Here is a 23,500-nt window from a genome sequence, read left to right on the forward strand (position 1 = left end):
GTTGATGCTTTTGAACTGTGGTGTTGGAGAAGACTCTTGAGAGTCCCTTAGACTGCAAGGAGATCCAACCAGTCCATTCTGAAGGAGATCTGCCCTGGGATTTCTTTGGAAGGAATGATGCTAAAGCTGAAACTCCAGTACTTTGGCCACCTCATGCGAAGAGTTGACTCACTGGAAAAGACTCTGATGCTGGGAGGGATTGGGGGCAGGAGGAGAAGGGGATGACAGAGGATGAGATGGCTGGATGGCATCACTGACTCAATGGATGTGAGTCTGAGTGAACTCCGGGAGTTGGTGATGGACAGGGAGGCCTGGTGTGCTGCGATTCATGGGGTCGCAAAGAGTCGGACACGACTGACTGACTGATCTGATCTGATATACTCTTCTGGTCCAAAAGGTTTAACCTAATTATGTGAAAAAATATAGTTGAATGAATCCAGGCTGTCAGACATTTTATAAGACAATTTATGCTGAACTCTTCAAAAATATGATTATGAAAGAAAATAAAAAGCAGCGACTTATCCAGATTAAAGTAAAGAAACATGATAACAAAAGGCAGTGGGCATATAATCCTTGGAATGATGTGAACTTAAAAAGAAAAATATACAAGAGCTATTTTCAGAGCCATTGAAGAAATTGAAATGTAGACTGGCTATTAGGTAATATTCTTGTATGAATATGAATTCTGGGGGTGTACAAAAGGCATTGTGGTCATAGAGAAGAATCATGTTTTCTTAGAAGATGCTTGCTGAAGTACAGGCATACTTTACAGATATTGTGAATCTGGTTCCAGACCATAGCAATAAACTGAATATCAAAATAAAGTGAGTCACATGTACTTTTTGATCTCTTCGTGCAGACAAAAGTTATATACTGTAGTCTATTAAATAACAATGTATACACCTTAATTAAAAAAAATACTTTATTTCTAAAAAAAAATACTAACCATCATCTGAGTGTAATGAGCAAGTCAGTCTTTTTTTACTGGTAGAGGTTCTTGCCTCCATTTTAATGGCTGCTGCTTGATCAGAGGGTCATTATTGAATGATGGGGTGAATGTGGCAAATGCTTAAAATAAGACAACAATGAAGCTTGCCATATCAATTGGCTCTTCCTTCTACAAACAAGTTCTCCATAGTATCCAATGCTGTTTGATAGCATTTTACCCACTGTAGAACTTTTCTCAAAACTGGAATCAGCCTTCTCAAACCATGCTGCTGCTTTATCAACTAAGTTTAGGCAATATTCTAAATCCTTTGTTGTCATTTCAACAACAACATTCACAGTATCTTCACCAGCAGTAGATTCCATCTCAAGATATCAGTTTCTTCGCTCATCCATAAGAAGCAACTGTTCATCTGTTACAAGTTTATCAAGAGATTGCAGCAATTCAGTCACATATTCAGGCTCCACATCGAGTTCTCTTGCTATTTTCACTACACTTGCAGTTACTTCCTCCACTGAAGTCTTAATGCCCTCAAAGTCATTGATAACGGTTGGAATTAACTTCTTCCAAATTCCTGCTAATGTTGATATTTGGACCTCTTTCCATGAATCATGAATGTTCTTCTTGTTGTTCAGTTACTAAGTTTTGTCCAACTCTTTACAATCCCATGGAATGCAGTCTACCAGGCTTCCCTGTACTTTATTCTCTACCAGTGTGCTCAAACTTGTGTCCATTGAGTCAGTGATGCTATCCAACCACGTCATCCTCTGTTGCCCTCTTCTCCTCCTGCCCTCAATCTTTTCCAGCATCAGCATCTTTTCCATTTAGTTGGCTCTTCACCTCAGGTGGTCAAAGTATTGGAGCTTCAGCTTCAACCTCAGTCCTTCCAATGAACATTCAGGGTTGACTTTCAGGCTTGACTAGTTTGAGCTCCTTGCTGTCCAAGGGACTCTCAAGAGTCTTCTCCAGCACCACAATTCAAAAGCATCAACTTTTGGCACTAAGCCTTCTTCAAGGTCCAACTCTCATATCTGTACATGACTACTGGAAAAACCATAACTTTGACTATATGGGCCTTTGTCAGAAAAGTGATATCTCTGATTTTTAATATGCTATTTAGGTTTGTCATATCTTTCCTTCTAAGGAGCAAGCATCTTTTAATTTCATGGCTGCAATCACCATCCACAGTGATTTTGGAGCCCCCCAAAAATCTGTCACTGTTTCCACTTTTTCCTCATCTATTTGCCATGAAGTTATGGGACCAAATGCCACGATTTTATTTTCCTGAATGCCTAGTTTTAAGGAAGCTTTCTCACTCTCCCCTCTGACCCTCATCAAGAGGCTCTTTAGTTCCTCTTCACTTTCTGCCATTAGAGTGGTATCATTTGCTTATCTAAATGCTCTTAGTGACATCTAGAATGGTGAATCCTTTCTGGAAGGTTTTCAGTTGACTTTGTCTGGATTCATAAGAGGAATCACTATATATGGCATGTATAACTTTATGAAATTTCTTAAATAATAAGACTTGAAAGTCAAAATGACCTCTTGATCCATGGACTGCTGCTGATGCTGCTGCTAAGTCGCTTCAGTTGTGTCCGACTCTGTGCGACCCCGTAGATGGCAGCCCACCAGGCTCCCCCATCCCTGGGATTCTCCAGGCGAGAATACTGGAGTGGGTTGCCATTTCCCTCTCCAATGCATGAAAGTGGAAAGTGAAAGTGAAGTTGCTCAGTCGTGTCCGACTCTTTGAGACCCCATGGGCTGCAGCCCACCAGGCTCCTCCGTCCATAGGATACAGAATGCATATTGTGTTAACAGGCATGAAAACAACCTGAAATTCATGTTTATCTCCATCACAGCTCTTAAGTAACCAGGTACATGGTCAAGGAGTAGTAATATTTTGGAAGGAATCTTTTTTTTTTTTTTGAGCAGTAGGTCCCAACAGTAGGCTCAAAATATTCAGTAAACGATGTAAACAGATGTTTAGTCATCCAGGCTTTCTTGTTCCATTTCTAAAGTACAGATAGGATAGAGTTAGCATAATTCTTAAGGACCCTAGGATTTTCAGAATGGTAAATGAGCACTGGCTTCAATTTCAAGTCGCCATCTGCATTACCCTTTAATATGAGTGTCAGCCTGTCCTTTAAGCCAGGCAGTGACTTCTCTCTAGCTCTGAAAGTCCTAGATGACATCTTCCAACAGAAAGCTGTTTTGTTTACCCCCAAAATCAGCTGTGTAATGTAGCCACCTTCATTCATTAACTTAGTTCGATCCTGCAGCTTCAACATCAGCACTTGCTTCATCGTGCACTTTGATGTTATGGAGACAACTTCTTTCCTTTTCCTTAAACCTCATGAACCAGCCTCTACTAGCCTCAGAGTTTTCTTCTGCATCTTCCTCACCTCTCTGAGCCTTTATAGAATTGAAGAGAGTTAGGATCTTGCTCTGGTTAGGCTTTAACTTAAAGGAATATTGCGGCTGGTTTGTTCTTCTATGCAGATCACTAAAACTCTCACTACTATCCATAATAAGGCTGTTTCACTTTCTTATCATTAATGTGTTCACTGGAGTAGTACTTTTAATTTCCTTCAAGAATGTTTCCTTTGCATTCACAACTTGGCTAAGAGTTTGGCACAAGAGGCCTACCTTTTTGTCTATCTCAGTTTCCCACAAGGTTTCCTCACTAAACTTAATCACTGACAGCTTTTGATTTAAAAATGAGAGATACGTGACTCTTCCTTTCACTTGAAGGCCTTTCACTTAGAGGATATTGTAGAGTTATCCATTGGCCTAATTTCAATATTGTTGTGTCTCATAGAATAGGGAAGCCCAAGAAGAATGAGAGAGATGGGAGAATGGCCAGAGGGGCATTCAGAACACATACAACATATATCAAGTTCACTGTCTTATATGGGTGTATGGGCACAGTTAGTGGCATCTCAAAACAGTGACAAGAATAACATCAAGAATAACAAATGTAACAAATATAGTAATTAAAGAGTTTGAAATAGTTTGAGAATTACCACAATGTGACACAGAGAAGTGAAATTAGTAAATGCTGTTGGAAAAATGGCACTGACAGATTTGCTTGACACAAGACTGTCAAAATCTCAGTTTATAAATAAAAATGCATAAAATATTATGAATCAACTACACCCCAATAAAAATTAATCTAAAAATATGCACATGTGTGATGTGCAATAAAGTAAAGCACAATAAAAGCGGCCTGTATGTAGGAGTGCTATGCCATGATATTAGCGACGTAATTAAGAGAGTGATAAAGCATGGACGGAGGAGCCTGGTGGGCTGCAGTCCATGGGGTTGTGAAGAGTGGGATACAACTGAGCGACTTCACTTTTCACTTTCATGCATTGGAGAAGGAAATGGCAACCTACTCCAGTGTTCTTGCCTGGAGAATCCCAGGGACGGCGGAGCCTGGTGGGCTGCCGTCTATGGGGTCGCACAGAGTTGGACACGACTGAAGCGACTTAGCAGCAGCAGCAAAAAGTTTAACAGTTTCTGAATCTAAATGAAGGGTATATGGTGCTTATTGTACTCATCTTTCAACTTTTTTTAGGGTTGATGCTTGTCAAAATAAAAATATTAATGATGGTGTAAACTTAGATGCAATTATCATTTTATACAACCTGAACATGAAAGGCTGTAGACACTGGAGGGAGATCTGAGTTAAAAAAAATTTTTAATGTTCAAACTTCGACAAAAGAGGCAAGAATGGGAAAAAGTCTCTTCACCAAGTGGTGTGGAGAAAGTTGGACAGTCACATGTAAATCAATGAAGTTAGAACAGTCCCTCTCACAAACACAAACTCAAACTCAAAATGGCTTAAAGACAAACATAAGACACGACACTGTAAGACTCCTAGAAGAGAATATAGTCAAAACATTCTCTGACATCAATCGTATCAATGTTTTCTTAGGTCATTCTCCCAAGGCAATAAAAACAAAAATGAAAACGAACAAATGGTACCTAAAAAAACTCACAAGCTTTTGCACAGCAAAAGAAACCATAAACAAAATGAGAAGACGACCTAAAAACTGGGAATAAATATTTGCAAGCAATGTGACTGATGAGGGCTTAATTTTCAAAATATACAAACAGCTATACAACTCAACAACAAAAAAACAAACAACCCAATTGAAAAATGGACAGAAAACCTAAATAGACATTTCTGCAAAGAAGAAATACAGACAGCCAGTAGGCACATGAAAAGATGCTGTCAGCAATTATTAGAGAAATGCAAGTCAAAACAACTAGGTACCACCTCACAGCAGTCAGAATGGACATCGTTAAAAAGTCTACAACTAACAAGTGTTGTTTTATGTATTTTTTTAATAAAAGGAAAAACAGCATGGTAGATCCTTAGAAAACTAAAAGTAGAATTAACATATGATACAGAAATCCCACTCCTGGGCATATATCTGGACAAAACTATAATTTTAATGCAACCTAATATAATTTAATACAAATTAAAGTGATACTCAGAAGGAAAATCATAACCTTAACTGTATTTATTTCTCAAAAGTTGAAAACAAATTTAATTGCTAATTTTAAAATGCTAAATAAAGAATCAAAGATTAAATTCAAATAAACAGTAATGAAATAAATGGAAAAATATGAACTTTTATATATCATTTTTTAAAACAAAAAGACAAAATCAGCAAGATATGAAAAATAAAAGCATGAAAAAGTAGAACTCACAAGTGAAACAAATGTCTGATAAATATATGAAAATATCTTTAATCTTACTAATAATCAGAAACATGGAAATTAATACAAGGATACAATGTCATACTTATTTGATTGGAAAAAATCAAAGAAGCATCAAATATTGGAGATGATGTGAGAAACGGAAGGTCTTACAAAATGGTGGCATGAGTTGTTTATTAGCATATTAACTCTAGAGCCATCAGGAAACACCTAATACAGCTGAAAATGCACTGTCCTATATCCCTATAATCCATGTTTCAGTATTTTCCCTGAAGAAACTACACCAGGATAATCACTGAAGACTATTACAATATAGACATAGATGTGCTATTATATATGTTATCTATATGCTATTATATAAATATAATATATTTCTATGGAAGGAAAGCCATGACAAACCTAGACAGCATATAAAAAGCAGAGATATAATTTTGCCAACAAAGGTCCATACAGTCAAAGCTATAGTTTTTCCAGTAGTCATGTATGGATGTGAAAATTGGACCCTAAAGAAGGCTGAGCCCCAAAGAATTGATGCTTTTGAATCATGGTACTGGAGAAGACTCTTGAGAGTATTTTGGACAGCAAGGAGATCCAACCAGCCAAGACTAAAGGAAATCCACACTGAATATTCATTGGAAGGATTGAGGCTGAAGCTGAAGCTCCAACACTTTGACCACCTGATGCAAAGAAGTGACTCATTGGGAAAGACCCTGATGCTGGAAAAGATTGAGGGCAGGAGAAGAAGGGGGAATCAGAGGATGAGGTGGTTGGATAGCATCACTGACTCAATGGACATGAGTTTGAGCGCACTGGGAGATAGTGAAGGACAGAGAAGCCTGGTGTACTGCAGTCCATGGGGTTGCAAAGAGTCAGACGTGACTTAGTAACTAAACAACAAAATGCTACTATAGATGGTATGACAGCATTAATGTAAAATTCTAAAAATATGTATGAAAAAGGAAGGCAGAAAAACATGTCTATAGTAAAAATACATGTAAGAGAATCTATAGAACAAAATAGACTAATAAAAAATTTTTAACCTGAAAGAATCACTCAAAAATTCAAAATAGCAGTTGCTTGTAGGGATAAAAGAAATTTGGGGAACAGAATTGGGGGTTGGAACAAAGTGGATTTCAAATTTATTAGTAATTTGAAATTGGATTACTAATTCAACAGGATAGTAATTTATACTGCCTCTGAACCAAGTCATCCAAAGCCAAACTACATACTTATATCCTGTTGTTTTCTAGATAAAACCAAATGAAATGAGAGTACCTCAGAGCCTGGGAATCTGTGAATTATCTTGGCGCACACACGCGGCATCCTAATTGTGCCAGCAGGTCCTGTCCAAGCCCCAAGCTACTGTGGACTCTCGTGGGGCTTGAACCTCTCCTGATAGTTGAAATGGTAGCCAAGATAGCTAATCTTTTTAAGCAATTATTCTCAACTTAGCCAAAGAAAGGGGTGATTCTGCAAGCTGATAGAAATTGAGGGAAACTTTTAATTATGGATGCATTAGAAAGGCTTGGCTCTCTTTTTAAAAGCAAATCTTATTCTTTGGTTGTCCCCTATATAGTTCTTACTCAGAAAATACTCTTGGAGTAAAATCCAAGTGTTAAGATTCTCAGGTGGCCCGTCCTTTTCTCTCATTTCACAGTCCTGCCTTGTTCATGTTCACTGATGGGTTGACAACAGATAATCAGTTAATGAATTCTCTGATAGCACACAATTTATATCTCTATTCTAGCAGTTTCATTATCTGACTTATTATATTAAAATTGTATTGTGTTAAAATTATTTTAAGTGAGCATCACTTTCAAAATTATTTAAGCTTTTAGTTCACTGTTCTACTTTCTAATCCAGGCACATTCAGTGCTCAATAAATATATAATGATTTGAATTTTGATTTATTTCTTCCAGTCTCTGTTTATACTACATTATAAAGATAAAATAGTAAACTTCTTGAAAGCAGGAATATTATCTTCTCTGTACTCTGCTTATACATTTTACTATTCCTTACTTATTTATCTATAGGAATTGCTTTGCATTTATTGCTCAAATGATTAAGAAGAAGAATATTTTAAATGTATTTTTCCTTACCAAAGCAAAACTCTCTATGAACCTTCAGAGACTTCCAGTGCTTGAAACTAGTATTCTTTTTGTAGATAACCTATTGCTTGTGTTCCTAGAATAAACCTTTGTAATAAAAAAGCAAATATTCTAGCTAAGCAAGATCGTATTACTGTAGTTGGGCATAGTGGTGTTCGAATAAGCTGTATAAAAACAATTACATTGAGTTCTTTGTCTCTCAGGAACTTTCTTCATATTTCCAACCAAGGCAGAGACCTTGAAACTGTCTCTTTGATCACACACCAAAAATCTTACACATATTTTAGTATCCATCCAAAAGAAGTAATTTGAGATCAAGTGAAGAGAAGGAAAATCACAATAGCAAAAAGTGAAACGTTAATATGGCTTTGCTATAGTGCTTAAATGAACTTTATAAATCATACAAATCTGTTTTATATTGTGACATGTAATCATAGCATTTTTTCAGGCAAAGATTTAAAATTGAAAAGCCATCTAAAATCATCACGAGGAGAATTTTTTTTAAGGGAGCAACTGTTTTGTTCAAACAACTAGCTCTCCTGGGTAGAATCAAGCAATCCTGTCCCTCAGGGCTGCCTACTAATTGCTTCAGCCTGCAGTGAAGGTAATACAGCTGCGAGTGTCTTGGACCAATAAAAACATTATCATCTAATGAGTGAAGAAAATGTGATTGCACAATAACAAAATGAGGGTTGATGTGTTGTTCAGTGCTCCAGGAGCCTACAAGGGCCAATGTATATTTTCCTTTCACAAAACAGAGAAAAACAGAGTTTAAATTATTGGAAAATTGGTATAAAAATTTAAAACTACACAGTTCCAAAAAATTTGCTTTGTCAGCCAAATTCTGTCAACTGTCTCAGAAAGTACATGCAACCTGAGAGGAAAGATTAAAAATAATGGTCATGTCTTTAAATTAAGCTAAGAGGTATGATTTTAAAGGCAAGCTTAGTTCTTTCTATTTGTTCTATGGTATGTACTGGATACACATACATCCGTGCTTGTGGGCTAAGTCACTTTAGTCGTGTCTGACTCTTTGTGAAGTCATGGACTGTCGAATGCCAGGCTCCTCTGTCCATGGGATTCTCCAGGCAAGAATACTGGAGTGGATTGCCATGCCCTGGGATGTATGTGTACCCAGCACACATACATGTCTACTGGGCACATATACATCCCATCTCATTTAATAAGAAATTCAGAGGGATTCTCAACTAGGTGGCATATTTACTTAAACTAAAAAATGATGAGAAAATTAATCTCATATACCAGGAAGTAGCTCACGTTTTTCAGCTTCAACCCAGAATCTGCAAAGTTTCCCAAATTCACTTTAATAGTTTCCCTTTGGAGCCTCTTATAAAATTCCTTTTGCCCAATTTCTAGGGCTAAATTCCTAATCAAGTTTAGTCAAGTCCCCAATGAACCCTTCACCAAAAGTTTTCTCTTCCTTTGAATGCTGGGTCTTCTTATGACCCTCCTCAGTTAATGCCCCAGGTTACGGTGATTCTAGAGAAATATTTTTCTCCCTTATTTGAAGACAAATGCTCTATGCATCGGGATTATGCTTTAGCTCTGTATTAAGAAGCACCCTGAAAAATGGCACCCATTACTATCAAAACAAATACTCATTATTTAATAATGAATAAGAATTAGCCCAGAATTCATACTGAATTTCTGAAATTGAACTCTAGAAAAGCATTGGTTATACAAATATGTTATCTACTTGAGTCACCCCCACTTTGACTCTTCGATTTCATCTCCCTAACACCTAATAGACTGTCAAACTTTGTCTCAGTTGATAGCACAGAGAAAGCAGTATTTGCATTTGGTTGTCCCTAGAACACTTTACTGGAGAAGGCAATGGCACCCCACTCCAGTACTCTTGCCTGGAAAATCCCATGGGTGGAGGAGCCTGGTAGGCTGCAGTCCATGGGGTTGCTAAGAGTCAGACACGACTGAGCGACTTCACTTTCACTTTTCACTTTCATGTATTGGAGAAGGAAATGGCAACCCACTCCAGTGTTCTTGCCTGGAGAATCCCAGGGACGGGGGAGCCTGGTGGGCTGTGATCTTTGGGGTCCCACAGAGTCGGACACAACTGACGTGACTTAGCAGAACACTTAAGAGATTGTCACACACATAGTTGACAGGTAGCAGGTACTGATGAGCACAGAACAGTCAGACAGTAGGGTGCTTTACTTTCACTTAGAAAAAATTATGATTAGAAAGTTCTGTGTGCTTGGTGACTCAGTTGTGCCACCTCTTTGTGGGATCAAACCTGCGTCTCCTATTGTCTCCAGAACTGCAGGCAGATTCTTTACCTGCTGAGCCATTGAAATGATTACTTAAAGGGTTCTAGATTGTTTAATTGAAAATCACAAGATATTACTGAAGACTTTGAGGATACTGAGAAAATATCCCTGTCATCAAAAGACATTAATTTTCAAGAAACATTCTAAACACAATAGTAAACATAAACATGTCCAGGAAATAAAATCCAATTGACAGTAGTTCTTTTTTGAAAGTGGGAAGACATACAAAGTTGCTTTCTGGGGATTAGTGGATGAGCTGTCAGGAATCTGAAGTCTTCCCAAGGGCTCTCTTAAAACTTCCTTTCTATGGTCCTCTGTGACCTTTTTTAAAGACTAAACTCTGCTGTATTGATTACTTGCTGAGTTTCCCTTTCTCTTGTCAGTAGTGAGAAGAGGTAAAAAGAAAATGAGACTAAGAAAAGGAACCCTAAAAGTGTTAAGACTAGATTTCCTAGTTTCCAATTCCCATTACCACTGTGCCCCAAACCCTACAACCCAACACTGTGAAAGCAATGTTTATTTTGTAGCCTCCACCTCAATCATGTGACCAGAATCTGTATAGCACAAATATCCTATTGCTATGGTAACTCAACTTCAAACACTCTGACCATCTGAGCCTTTTCTACTGCTGCTGCTAGGTTGCTTCAGTCACGTCTGACTCTTCCCAATCCTATGGACTACAGCTTGCCAGGCTCCTCTGTCCATGGGATTTTCCAGGCCAGAATACTGGAGTGGGTTGCCTTGCCCTCTCCTCCAGGGGATCTTCCCGACCCAGGGATCAAACCCATGTGTCCTGAGGCTCCTGAATTGCTGGCAGATTCTTTACTGCTAAGCCACCAGGGAAGCCCCCTGGGGCTTTTCTAGCAAGGATAAAATCTTCTCCCAAAGAGGTTGAATAATGCCAAGTAGCAGCTCCAGGGAGAAGGCAATGACAACTCACTCCACTACTTTTGCCTGGAAAATCCCATGGACGGAGGAGCCTGGTAGGCTGCAGTCCATGGGGTTGCTAGAGTCAGACACAACTGAGTGACTTTCACTTTCACTTTTCACTTTCATGTATTGGAGAAGGAAATGGCAACCCACTCCAGTGTTCTTGCCTGGAGAATCCCAGGGACGGGGGAGCCTGGTGGGCTGCCGTCTATGGAGGCGCACAGAGTCGGACACAACTGAAGCGACTTAGCAGCAGCAGCAACAGCTCCAGAGGAAGCCACTGGTGTTCTCTTTAGGGAAATGTCTCCCACTTGAGCTCTGGATTTTTCAGCTACTTCAAGCTCACAGCTCTTCTGTGTGGGAGGCACATACTCTTTTAACTCTATTGATAAGCTAAGGAAACCATTATAAATCAAAAAGAAGTATAAACAGATCTTGGAATTTTTAGATAGTAATAAGGTTGCCCATCACATGTACTTATAGTGAAAATGTTAGTCGCTCAGTCCTGTCCAATTTTTTGTCACCCCATGGACTGTAGCCCATCAGGCTCCTCTGTCTATGGAATTCTCCAGGCAAGAATACTGGAGTGGGTAGCCATTCCCTTCTCCAGGGAACCTTCCTGACCCAGGAATTGATATGTCTCCTGCATTGCAGGCAGATTCTTTACGGTCTGAGCCAAACTTGGCAAAAACACAAGTGTTCAATTATAGTTCAACACTACAACAAAAGTTAGATGACTGTTGAAAATGTGCTTATAAAACATATAAAACCATGGGGAAAAGAGCTTCCCAGGTGGTGCTAGTGGTTAAGAACCCACCTACTAATGCAGGAGACACAGGAGACTCAGGTTTGATCCCTGGTTTGGGAAGATCCCCTGGAGGAGGGCATGGCAACCCATTCCAGTATTCTTGCCTGGAGAACCCCATGTACAGAAGAACCTGGCAGGCTACAGTCCACAGGATCACAAAGAGTTGGGCGCAACTGAAGGAACTTAGCATGAATGTATGTATCATGGGGAGATGCTCATTGCGTAGTGCTAAAACAGAGGGATACAAAACTACCTCATTGGTATGCTATACATATGTAGTTGATCCTTGAACAACATGGGTTTGAACTCTGCTGAGCCACTTCTACACAGGTATTTTTCAAAAATAGGTACAATAGTAATAGTAGTGATTGGTTGAACCCTGATGAAGAACCAGAGATACAAAGGAACTGGGGATACTGAGGACCAACTATAAATTATATGTAGATTTTTGACTGCACAGAAGGTCAGCACCACTAACCTCCAGGTTGATTAAGGGTCAATATGTGAATGCGCCTAAGGCGCCAAAAACCTGGAAGAAATATATCAACATGTTGGCAATACAACTATCTTTTAATATTCACGGTGATATCTATTTTGTCCTTAAATTTTATGCTGTTTAAAGTTTTACAATGAATATGTGTTCACTTTTAGATTACAAAATGAAAATAACCATTGGTTTTTTACAAATTGTACATTTAAATCTGACTATGAAAAGGAAATGATGAAGAAAAGAAAATATCAAGGATTGCTGCCCTGAGTTGCAGAGTAGTAGTTAAAAGATTGGGCTTTGGAATAACACTGCATGGATTCATGGTCTTAAATTAACTTCTCTAAGCTTGTGTTTTTGTGTAGTTGGATGCGGATACTATATTTCATCAAATCTAAGATTCCACAGATTGTAAAATATATACCCCTTCATTTTGTGTGCCAATAAGATTCTTCAAGTGCTGCTAATACTTGATTTTAAGACATAATTCTATTTCAGAAAGTGAAATAAACAAGTCAGAGAATTGATGAATTATGGTAATAATTGTACCTACCTTCATTAGCTTTTGTGAAGACTGAAGAAAATAGTCTATGCCAAGTTCTTGGAAAAGTCCATAACCCTTAATAAATGCTTAACACATGTAAGCCATTATGGCAGATCCACTTGAGATGGCTAAAACAAACCCTGAGGGTGAAGGTGGAGATTTCAATTTGAGAGGCCTGAGGAGGGCATATCAATGGACATTTAGAACAACAGTGAAGGTGGGGAAGAGTGACCCTAGTCGTGGAGACCTGAGGCCATCCTGTTGTTTCTCAACTAAGTATGAGAGCCTTGGGTAGAAAAAGCCTACAAAAGGCAAACGTTTCTGAAAATATAGACAAAAGGAACCGTCATACACTGCTGGTAGGATGTACATTGCTGCAACCGCTATGGGAAACAGTATGGAGTTTCCTTAAAAGATTGATCTGTTAACTTAAGACCATATGAGCCAGCAATTATACTTCTAGGGAAAAAAAAAATCCAGAAAAAATGAAAACACTAATTTGGAAAGATATATGCACTCCAATCTTCATAGCAGCAGTATTTCTATTAATGAACAATTGAATTAAGGAAATGTGAGACACACACACACACAAACACACACAATGGAATACTACTCAGCCATAAAAAAGAATGAAATGTTGCCATTTGCAGGAATGTAGATGAACCTAGAGAATATTATGTTTAGTGTAATAAGTCAGACAAAGACAAATACCATATAACATAAAGAATGTAAAAAACAATACAAATAAATGTATATGTGAAACAGACTTACAGATATAGAAAACAAGCTTGTAGTTACCAAAGGAAAGATGGGAGAAGGGGAGGGACAAACTAGGGGTTTGGGATTAACAATTGCTATATATAACATAGCTAAGCAACAAGGATATATACTGCATAGCACGGGGGACTATACCCATTATCTTGTAATAACCTATAGTGGAGCAGAGTCTGAAGAAAAAAGAAATTCAATCACTATGCTATATACCAGAAACTAACACAATATTGTAAATCAACTATACTTCAGCAAGTAAATAAATCAATAAAAAAGAAAATAGAGCCATTGTTTTAGAAATCAATATTACATAGGGTCCTAAAATGTGAAATCCTCAAGTAACTGAGTGAGAAGTTAAATGTTGAGGGCTGAGGAGAGAAAAAGAGGAAGAGGAAGAAAGTTTGAGGTTGAGTGGCTTCAGTATTACAGTCATCAAATGATCTCATTTATCTCTAATGTCTACTGAGTAACCACAGGATACAAAGAACCCTAGAGTTGCATGGGGGTAGTGGAAATGGAGTCATAAGGAAAAGCCACATTTGTAGTCTCTTTTTAAAGACTTTTCGAACAAGTGAACAAAATAAAGACACACATGTGCAGTGTTTGTAATTTGCATGCCTATAACAGTATACATAAATTATAGTAGAACTGAATAAAGATAAATGCAAAAGTTGGGCATGATAATACAAAGTATCATTAAATTATTTCATATTTCCTGAACTACAACAAGGCTTGAGGAAATTAATATTTTTCTTCAAGTGCTTTTTATAAAAGACCTATTGTAACTGAACATAAAGCATGCCTATTTATCTTTGCTTAAGAGCAACAATAATAAAAGAGAGTTATTAAAAGCATTAAAAAGCAATATATTTATTATATTGGTCACTTAAAGAATAAATCTATTATGTTTTTATTTATTCATGTATAAAGTACTCACCAAATATTTACTATGTGGGTGCTTAAGTTAGATGAATGCAAAAGTACTGGCAAAGGCTACGGCTAGGAAATGAAGTAAAGAATGTTGACCAAGTGGGGAAATCTAGTGGAATGAGTCAACCAGAACCCTGACCAATGAACCTTTTCAGGTTTCGTACAGAACAAATCTTGAGTAGAAACAGACTTGGGTTGACCTGAAAAATGAAATACTCTATGGTGCCCAGAATTGCATGGAGGTCAAACAAAAGGGAAAGGAACTGTTGACAGATTTTCCTTTAGATTTTATGCAGTCTAAGCAGGCAAATCAGTTTTAGAGTACAGAACAGTGCTGTGGTAGGGTCTGTAACAAACTTCAAGCTTATAAATTCTGAAGCTCAAGAGAACAAAGCACATCATTATGGAATCCATTATTATTCAGGAAGAGCAAAGCCTGTTAGATTTATCCTCCAAAGAGCATGATTTATTCTTTTCAGAAGAAAGATTCGTCAAAGTACATCAGGTGGGGTCAAACGGAGTGACTGATAGCTAACGCTTTGCATAGGCATTAATTTTAAAAGAGAGACTTTTTTAAAGTAGGATTTGTGGTTGTCACTTTTTGTTTTAGCTTTTAGAACAAAATCTTTTCGGTTTTCAAAAAAATGAAAGACTTCTTGACTCCTAGAGTGGAAGAGGCTTCATCCATCTTCCTGTCTTGTTCTGGCCCTTGTAATCCTTCTGGAAGAGGCAAGGCAGGTTGAGGTCATGCCAAGCTACTTCTTGACATGTGCTCACCATCCTCCCTTAACTGTACTGTCTTAGAACAGAAAAGGTTGTCCAACCTGTGTGTGGGTGAAGTCTGCTTTCAATGAGCATTAAGAAGAGCCTTGCAGTGGGTCAGTGTCCCCAGAGGGGAACAGTAAGCATGTCTTTCTATGGGCAGTTATATCCTTTGGACCAGAGGGCTCAGACTTGTACTTTAACGGGGCCAATCAAGTGGTGTATATGGTTCAGTGAAGTCAAGGTGAAAGAAAAAACACCAACTGAGCAAGTGCAGTGATGAATGTTGACTGACGCTTGACTTCATTGTAGGAGCTAAAGGGAAAGATGGAGGCTATGATGACTGAGCGGGCAGGCTCCATTTTAGAGCGGTAGCTGGCATTCGGCTGCCCCTGATTGCTATCTGAGGAACACGGGCCCAGGGGGCCAGCTCCTCTGGATTTTCATGGGCTGCTAGCTTCTTGGGCAGGTCAGTTGTGGAGGCACATCAGGTCTGTACTTAGACGGGCCCACACTTGCTCTCATGCTCCTTTGTCACTGTCATAAAATTCTTAATCGTTTTTGAACAAGGGTGGCTGCATTTTCATTTTGTATTAGACTCCCCAAATGATATAGCCAGTCCTGTTTTCAAAAGATACTGTGCATCTACACTTTTCTGTGATACATTCCCATTTTTAAATACTGTCAATGAATTAAAATTTTAAAATGTAGTGAATGGTACAATTGCAAGCTAACTGGCCTAAGAACAGGCAACACATTTCAACCCTATGGATCATCTCAGTGAATATCCTGGAAGCTTCAAGCTTGGAGCTGTGAGTTCTTTGCTGTAACTTGGCCAATCCCCTTATCCTCCGAATGAGGGAAGAATCACAAGAAATAACAACAGGAACACTGGCTTTCATATATAGCACCTGCTCCACTGGGCCTGTGAGGAGCAGCTGTTCCTGCACAGACTCCCCAGACAAGGAATCTGAGTTTTATGGCATCTGTGACAGTGTGTGCTTTCTGCCTCATCATTTTAATTTTGTGGATGATGGATCTGCCAAGAAAGTTTCTTTCATCTTTTGGTGACTTATATTTATTTTCCCTAGTGATTGTAAACCACTGTTGATTTTACTATGATTTACACAGTAATTATCTGAGTACTATCTCTTGAATGAGATGGTTGGATGGCATCACTGACTCAAAGGACTTGAGTTTGAGCAAACGTGGGGAGACAGTGAAGGACAGGGAAGCCTGATGACTGCAGTCCATGGGGTTGTAAAGAGTGGAACATGACTCACGTGTTACTCACGGCTTAGCAACTGAACAACAAAAAACAACTATCTGTTGACCTAGTCAGGGACCTGTACATTGCTATGGCCTAGTCAACTGCAGGCACTATATTATCAGGTCCAACCCAAGTCTTTTATGTGAACCATTTCTTTCTTTCCTCCTTTTTTCCAAGACGCCACCTTTAGTAACATGTTATGTGATATAAGGGAAAAAATAGTGTGTACAAATGTGTAATCATATTCCAGCATGAGTGTTTTAATCTCCTTAATCTTTAGTATATTAGAAAAGTATGCGTTCTTGGTTATAAGACATTGTAAGGACTGGCTATCTTTAAGATATTTACTTTTGTGTTGGGGTTCTCCGGTGGCTCAGATGATAGAGAGACCTGGGTTCGATCCCTGGGTTGGGAAGATCCCCTGGGGAAGGAAACAGCAACCCGCTTCAGTACTCTTACCTAAAGAATCCCAGGGACAGAGGAGCTTGGTGTGCTGCAGTCCATGGGGTTGCAAAGAGTTGGACACGACTGAGCGGCTAAGCACACAACTTTGTGTTGTACCTACCTCAATTTTTTAAAGAATGTGAAATTAAAAATACAGTCTCTTTAACAGTCCCAGCTCATATTTGTTTGCCTTTCTGCCCGCATTTCTGTTCTCTGCCCTGTTCTTTGACAACCTGTGGCCTCAGAGAACTTTGGTGGTCTATCAGTAACCGAAAATGTACTTTCACAGATCCTGGAGCCGACCACGACATTGCATTTATAATAGTGAAATTTTATACCTGAAGCTCTTGTATAATCATTTCATTCCTCTGTGCCTCATAGTCTCATTTTCAAAGTCAATAAAAAAAATAAAAACAAAGTCAATTAAATTTTTTAATGGAGTAGTAGGATTTAGAGACAACTTAATTGAGAGATATTGTGATGATAAGACAGGTGTTAACAGGAGTGGATTTGACAGACAACAGAAGAAAATGTCAAAAGCAAATAGCCTGTGCCTTGGAAATAATGGAGCCTTAGTCCCATCTAGATTAAGGGTTTGTTTTAATTTAAGCAGGTTTTTTTTTTTTGGAATGCTCACCCTGCCCTGCGAGGGTGTCTGTCCTTCTCTAGGTCACTCCAAGTGGTTAGTTGATCTTTCACAGCCAGGGCGAGACTGGACTGGATTCCACTCTTGCGGAGACAAAGGCTAGAGAGGGAAGGACGCGTGGCAGACAAGTGTGATGTTTTGGGGACGCGGTAGGATGTGGATGGCGTGTCTGCTTGCCATGCCTTCATGATGGCAGCCTGCCGGGCTGCTGGGCCAATAGTGCCCTGGGTTCGCTCCTTTGTAGTTTCATACCCTTTGGTGCCAGCAATGTTCTGGCAGCTGATACCATCAACAGGTGCCCCTAAAATACCCAGTAGCCCTGGGAAGACAGGAGGAAGTAACTTTTGCAGCCACATAGGGCCTTGTGCCACCAGTTCACAGGGCATTGGCTTTTGTTACTTGTTTATTATTTTTAAACCAAAGGGTGCCGCCCTTTCTCTGTGGTTCTTTGAAGACAGCCAGATGCCATTGCTTTTCTCTGCTCATAAGAAGGATCATATGTGAAAGATAAATAACCCCAAGATAATAGGAGGGAGCTGGACTGACTTGAAACAGCCACAGTTGTACTAAAACCAGGAATGCCACAGTCCAAGTGAAGCAGGGAAGATGGGGTTTTCACTTGAAGAAAGAGCGGCTGTCATCCAAAGAAATTATGTGACTCATGTAGGATATGTTGGTGTATCCAGTGTGTTATTCTTCACTGATGCATGGTGTTCACAGGCATTCAGCGAGAAAGACTGCATTCAGGATCTGGCTCCAATAAGCAGACCTAAGTCACTGTGTACACGACCAGCCAACTCTTCCTATTTTCCTACATGTTTCAGCCTTCTTCTGTTAGAGGAAAATACTGTAGCTCCAAATAAGAGTACCCTGCGGGCACATCTATGACAGGCAGGGACTTCTCAGGAAGTAATAGCTCTAAGATAGAGCAGTTTCAATCATCCACAGTCCAACTCCATCTCCAAATTAACTTTAAAGTATTGGGTCTGTGGAAGAGTCATTTTTTTCAGTCAGAACTTGGTCTATCAAAGAATGGCATTTCCTTTTTTCCTCTTGACTTCACTGAAATGATCAGTTCTGAGAGAAGAAATGCTTTAGATCAAAAGAATATCAAGTGCTCAGGATGACTTCCCCAATGTAAATCATTTCCCCCAAAGCATGATGTTTTATGTACTTCACATTGAAAACCTTCTTAATGTACATTCTTATCAATCTGAGAGTGCCCTGGGATATTTAATTTCATTCCATCCATCAGTCTAATGTATTTTTATTTACTAAACACCTTTGGATCAGACATACCGACTGGAGCCATTCTGGAGAGAGCTGAGGAGTGAGTGGGAGATGACACTGGAGAACAGTGATAGTGGGCAACTCCTTCAAGAAGTCTGGTTGTGATACAAACAGCTCATGCATCTCAATATTCCAAAAATAGCACAATCAAAAAAATTAGCAGTTCAGTTCAGTTCAGTTGCTCAGTCATGTCTGACTCTTTGCGACCCCATGGACTGCAGCACGCAAGGCTTCCCTGTCCATCACCAACTCCTGAAGTTCACCCAAACCCACATCCATTGAGTCAGTGATGCCATCCAACCATCTCATTCTCTGTCCCCTTCTCCTCCTGCCTTAATGTTTCCCAGCATCAGGGTCTTTTCAAATCAGTCAATTCTTCGTATCAGGTAGCCAAAGTATTAGCGTTTCAGCTTCAGCATCAGTCCTGTAATAGACATTTCTCCAAAGAAGACATACAGAGGGCCAATAGGCACACGAAAAGATGCTTATCATTGGTAATTATTAGAGAAATGCAAACCAAAACTACAATGAAGTATATCACCACACACAGGTCAGAATGGCCATCATTAAAAAGTCTATAAATAAAAATTGCTACAGAGGGTGTAGAGAAAAGGAACCCCTTCCATACTGTTGGTAGGAATGTAAACTGGTGCAGCCATGGCAGAAAACAGTCTGGAGGTTATTTAAAAAACTAAAAATAGAGCTATCACATGATCCAGTGATCTCACTCCTGTGCGTATAGCCAGAAAAGATGAAAGCTCTAATTCAAAAAGATACATGCATCCCTGTGTTCATTGCAGCACTATTTACAATAGCCAAGACATAGAAGCAACCTAAACACCCACTGATAGATGAATGGATAAAGAAGATGTGGGGTGTACACACACACACACACACACACACACACACACACACAATGGAATATTACACAGCTATAAAAAAGAATGAAATAATGCCATTTGCAGCAACATGGATGAACCTAGAGATTATCATACTAAGTGAAATAAATCAAACAGAGAAAGACAAATATCACTTATACGGGGAATCTATATGAACTTATTTACAAAACAGAGAGATTCACAGACTTGGTGAGCAGATTTGTGGTTGCCAGGGGATGGGAGAGGGAAGGATAGATTGGGAGTTTGGAATTGACAGATACACTCTACTAATATAAAATGGATGGACAATAGAGACCTATCGTATGATGTACAAAGTAGGGAACTGTATCATCTTGTAACAATCTATAATGGACAGAATCTGAAAAAGAATCTATCAATCCATCTCTAAGTCATTTTGCTGTACACCTGGAACTGGCACAATATTGAGGATCAACTATAATAAAAAAAAAAAAAAGATCTGATTATGAATGTAAGTTGAGGGTGATAGCTGGAGGGGGATGGGGCATGAATAAGGTGGTTCCTTTGTCAATTTGTTTTTAAGAAAGGCTTACACATATCTGTGGCTGTTAAGAATGAGCCTCAGGGGGACAGTATGAAGATGTGGAAGAGCAGATGATATGATGAGCAGGGAAAAGTCCCTGGAAAGGTAGGAGAAAATAAAACCCAGATCATAGAAGGGCAAAAGGGAGGGGTGAGCCATGTGCAGAAGGAGGGCACTTCTTCCATTGTGACAGCAAGGGATGGAGAGCAGGGCAGAGGCCAAAGCAAGTGACTCTGTGCACGTCAGGCTCGGAGTCTGAGGAGCTCCTGTCTCAGCTGTGTACCTGAGTGAGTTCTGTTATTTGGGTCTGACTGCCAAGAAGGAGAGGAAGCTGCAAAAGAAGTGCAAAAGAATTGCTAGGCCCTTCGAAAACTCAGTTTAGACCTTGATACAAGACAATACAATGCCATTAAAAGCAAGATTGTGAGAATTTTCTCCCACAGAATTCAGTCCCATCAGTGTTGGGTCCAGAGGGACAAGGACCAAGGGAAGCCTGGGGCAGAAGGTGGAAGGGTGATGAAGGAACCCTGTGCAGGATACTGAGAAGACAGGTGAAGTGACAGGAGAAAAAGTCACAGTGGACAGACTTGACTGGGCTCGTGGAGCTGGCGTCTGAGATCATTCATACCACCTCGCATAGTTAACAGTAAGGAAACTGAGGCTCAGGGAGGTTATGCTTAACACTGATTTTTCTGAAGACTATGTCAACAAACAAATCGTTGTAATGTGTTTCCTAGTTACCCGCATGAACTTTGTAATAAATGAGGATTTCATTGTGGGGCAAAACCTTGGCTTCAAATGGATAAACAGACACAACAGTATGTAATAAGAGAAAATAAAGCTATTAATCTTTATATTTTAATTTACCAAAATTATGCTGAGTCAATGGGAACATATATGTGTTATGCACATTAACTTTACAAAAGGCTTTCATATAACTCAGTGTACCCAAGGAATAAAATTTAATTCTTATGCATCATAAATTTGTTCTGACATTAATGTTCTAGCTACTTTCCCTAGAATATAACCCCTGTAAGAATCAGAATTTTATCTTTCTTACAATGGTATCCCCACAACCAGAACAGTACCTGGATGAGTAGGTATTCAATAATATTTGTTGAAAAAATGAGTACATTAAATGGGGCTGACTCTTCCCCTTGACCTCTTTACAACACCTTTAAGTCAAAATTAGATTCATTTTGTGCCCATTCTCACCCCACATGCTCCCATCCTCACCAAAGAATCTGATCTTCCTTTGTATGGCCTACTTCAGTTAAAGAAGTTTCCATTTACCTAGACAATAAAGTGAAAAACCAGGGAATCAGCTATGATTGCTCCCTCATTTCCGTTTCTAAGACTAGCTGACCCCATATCCTGTCACTTCTGTCTTGGAAGAAGTCTGATCAGTGTTTTCTCTCATCATTCCTGCAGTCCTGCACTGTGCAAGGCTTTGTCATTTCTCAACCAAGTTATTGTGCTGGTTCTCTATTTAGGTTCCCTGACCCAAATTTCCTCCCCAGCGGTCCAGTGTTATTTCTAAATGTCCATCCACTGGCTAAAAATATGACCCATTATCTTCTTCTGAATAAATTTCCTTTGCATGGCCTTTAAGAGTTTCACAATCTAATCCCTTGCTAGGCTTGGGGTTCTGCCTCTTTCCACTTTGCACATTTGCCACACAGGATGGGCCCAATACTTTTTTTTTTTTTTCATAGTCTTTCCTCATATAGATGTCCCAAAATTCTCATACCACAGAGCTTATGGACTACTCTAACTTTCCTCTCTTAAACCCAGGTAGAGTAGACCCTCCTGCCTCTCCCTGGACTAAAGTTTAGGTTCAACTCTCCAACCCATACTTTTAATGTTATGCTTTTTCTCATACTTCTGCTTAGAAACTCTTGCTTCCTAGCTCGTCTCATAAAATCATAATTATCCTTCTCATTTAATTCTATTATTAACACATCTTCCAATGAGTTTCTTCACTTGAAATTAAAATGGTGACTAAGCAGCATCTTTTGCTAATAGTATTTCTCAAAAAAACCCTCCAATTTTAAAAAGATATAGAACAACATTAGTGATATGAGTTTCATAGAAACCAGCAAAATTAAATATTTAAACATTATATAATAATAGACATAAAATATTTTTAAAAATCTTTTACTTCCCTTGTAATTAAAGTAAGTCTAAATAACTATGAGATTTTTAATGCACCATTTTAAATAAATAGACATAAATATATAAAAAATAAAATCTTTTACTTCCCTTGTAATTAAAGTAAGTCTAAATACTATGAGATTTTTATGCGCCATTGTATTTAGATTAAAATAAGTCTATATAACTATAAGATTTTTATGTACCTTTCTGATTGGCAAAATATAAAAGCTTGATTTTAAAAAAACAGGATAGGCTGGGCGATAAGCACTCAAATACCTTCTGAGACTGAGTTGGTACACCTTTTGTGATCACATCTTTCAACATCGCTCATTATTAGAGAAATACAAATCAAAACTACAAAGAGTTATAACCTCACACTGGTCAGAATGGCCATCAGCAAAAAATCTACAAACAATACATGCTGGAGAGGGTGTGGAGAAAAGGAACCCTCTTGCACTGTTGGTGGGAATATAAATTGATAGCCCCACTATGGAAGATTGTATGGAGATTCCTTTAAAAACTAGGAATAAAGATATAATATGACCCAGCAACCCCACTACTAGGCATATACCCTGAAACCAAAATTGAAAATGATGAATGTATCCTAATGTTCACTGCAGTACTATTTACAATAGCTAGGACATGGAAGAAACCTAGATGTCCATCAACAGGTGAATGGATAAAGAAGCTATAGTACATATGTACAATGGAATATTACTCAGCCATAAAAAGGAATGCATTTGAGTCAGTTCTAATGAGGTGAATGAACCTAGAGCCTATTATGTAGAGTGAATAAGTCAGAAAGAGAAAAACAAATATCGAATAGTAATGGCACCCCACTCCAGTACTCTTGCCTGGAAAATCCCATGGATGGAGGAGCCTGGTAGGCTGCAGTCCATGGGGTCGCTAAGAGTCAGGCACGACTGAGCATCTTC

At 38.9% G+C, this 23,500-nt stretch overlaps 1 pseudogene; it reads right to left on the minus strand.

Annotated features, from left to right (window-relative positions):
• Positions 1 to 1,026: 1,026 nt before the first annotated feature.
• On the minus strand, positions 1,027 to 18,067 carry LOC104993203 (annotated as a pseudogene).
• Between the last annotated feature and the right edge of the window lie 5,433 nt (positions 18,068 to 23,500).

The sequence above is a fragment of the Bison bison genome, unplaced genomic scaffold (genome assembly GCF_000754665.1).
Source record: "Bison bison bison isolate TAMUID 2011002044 unplaced genomic scaffold, Bison_UMD1.0 scf7180017864235, whole genome shotgun sequence".
In the NCBI taxonomy this organism is placed as follows: domain Eukaryota; kingdom Metazoa; phylum Chordata; class Mammalia; order Artiodactyla; family Bovidae; genus Bison; species Bison bison.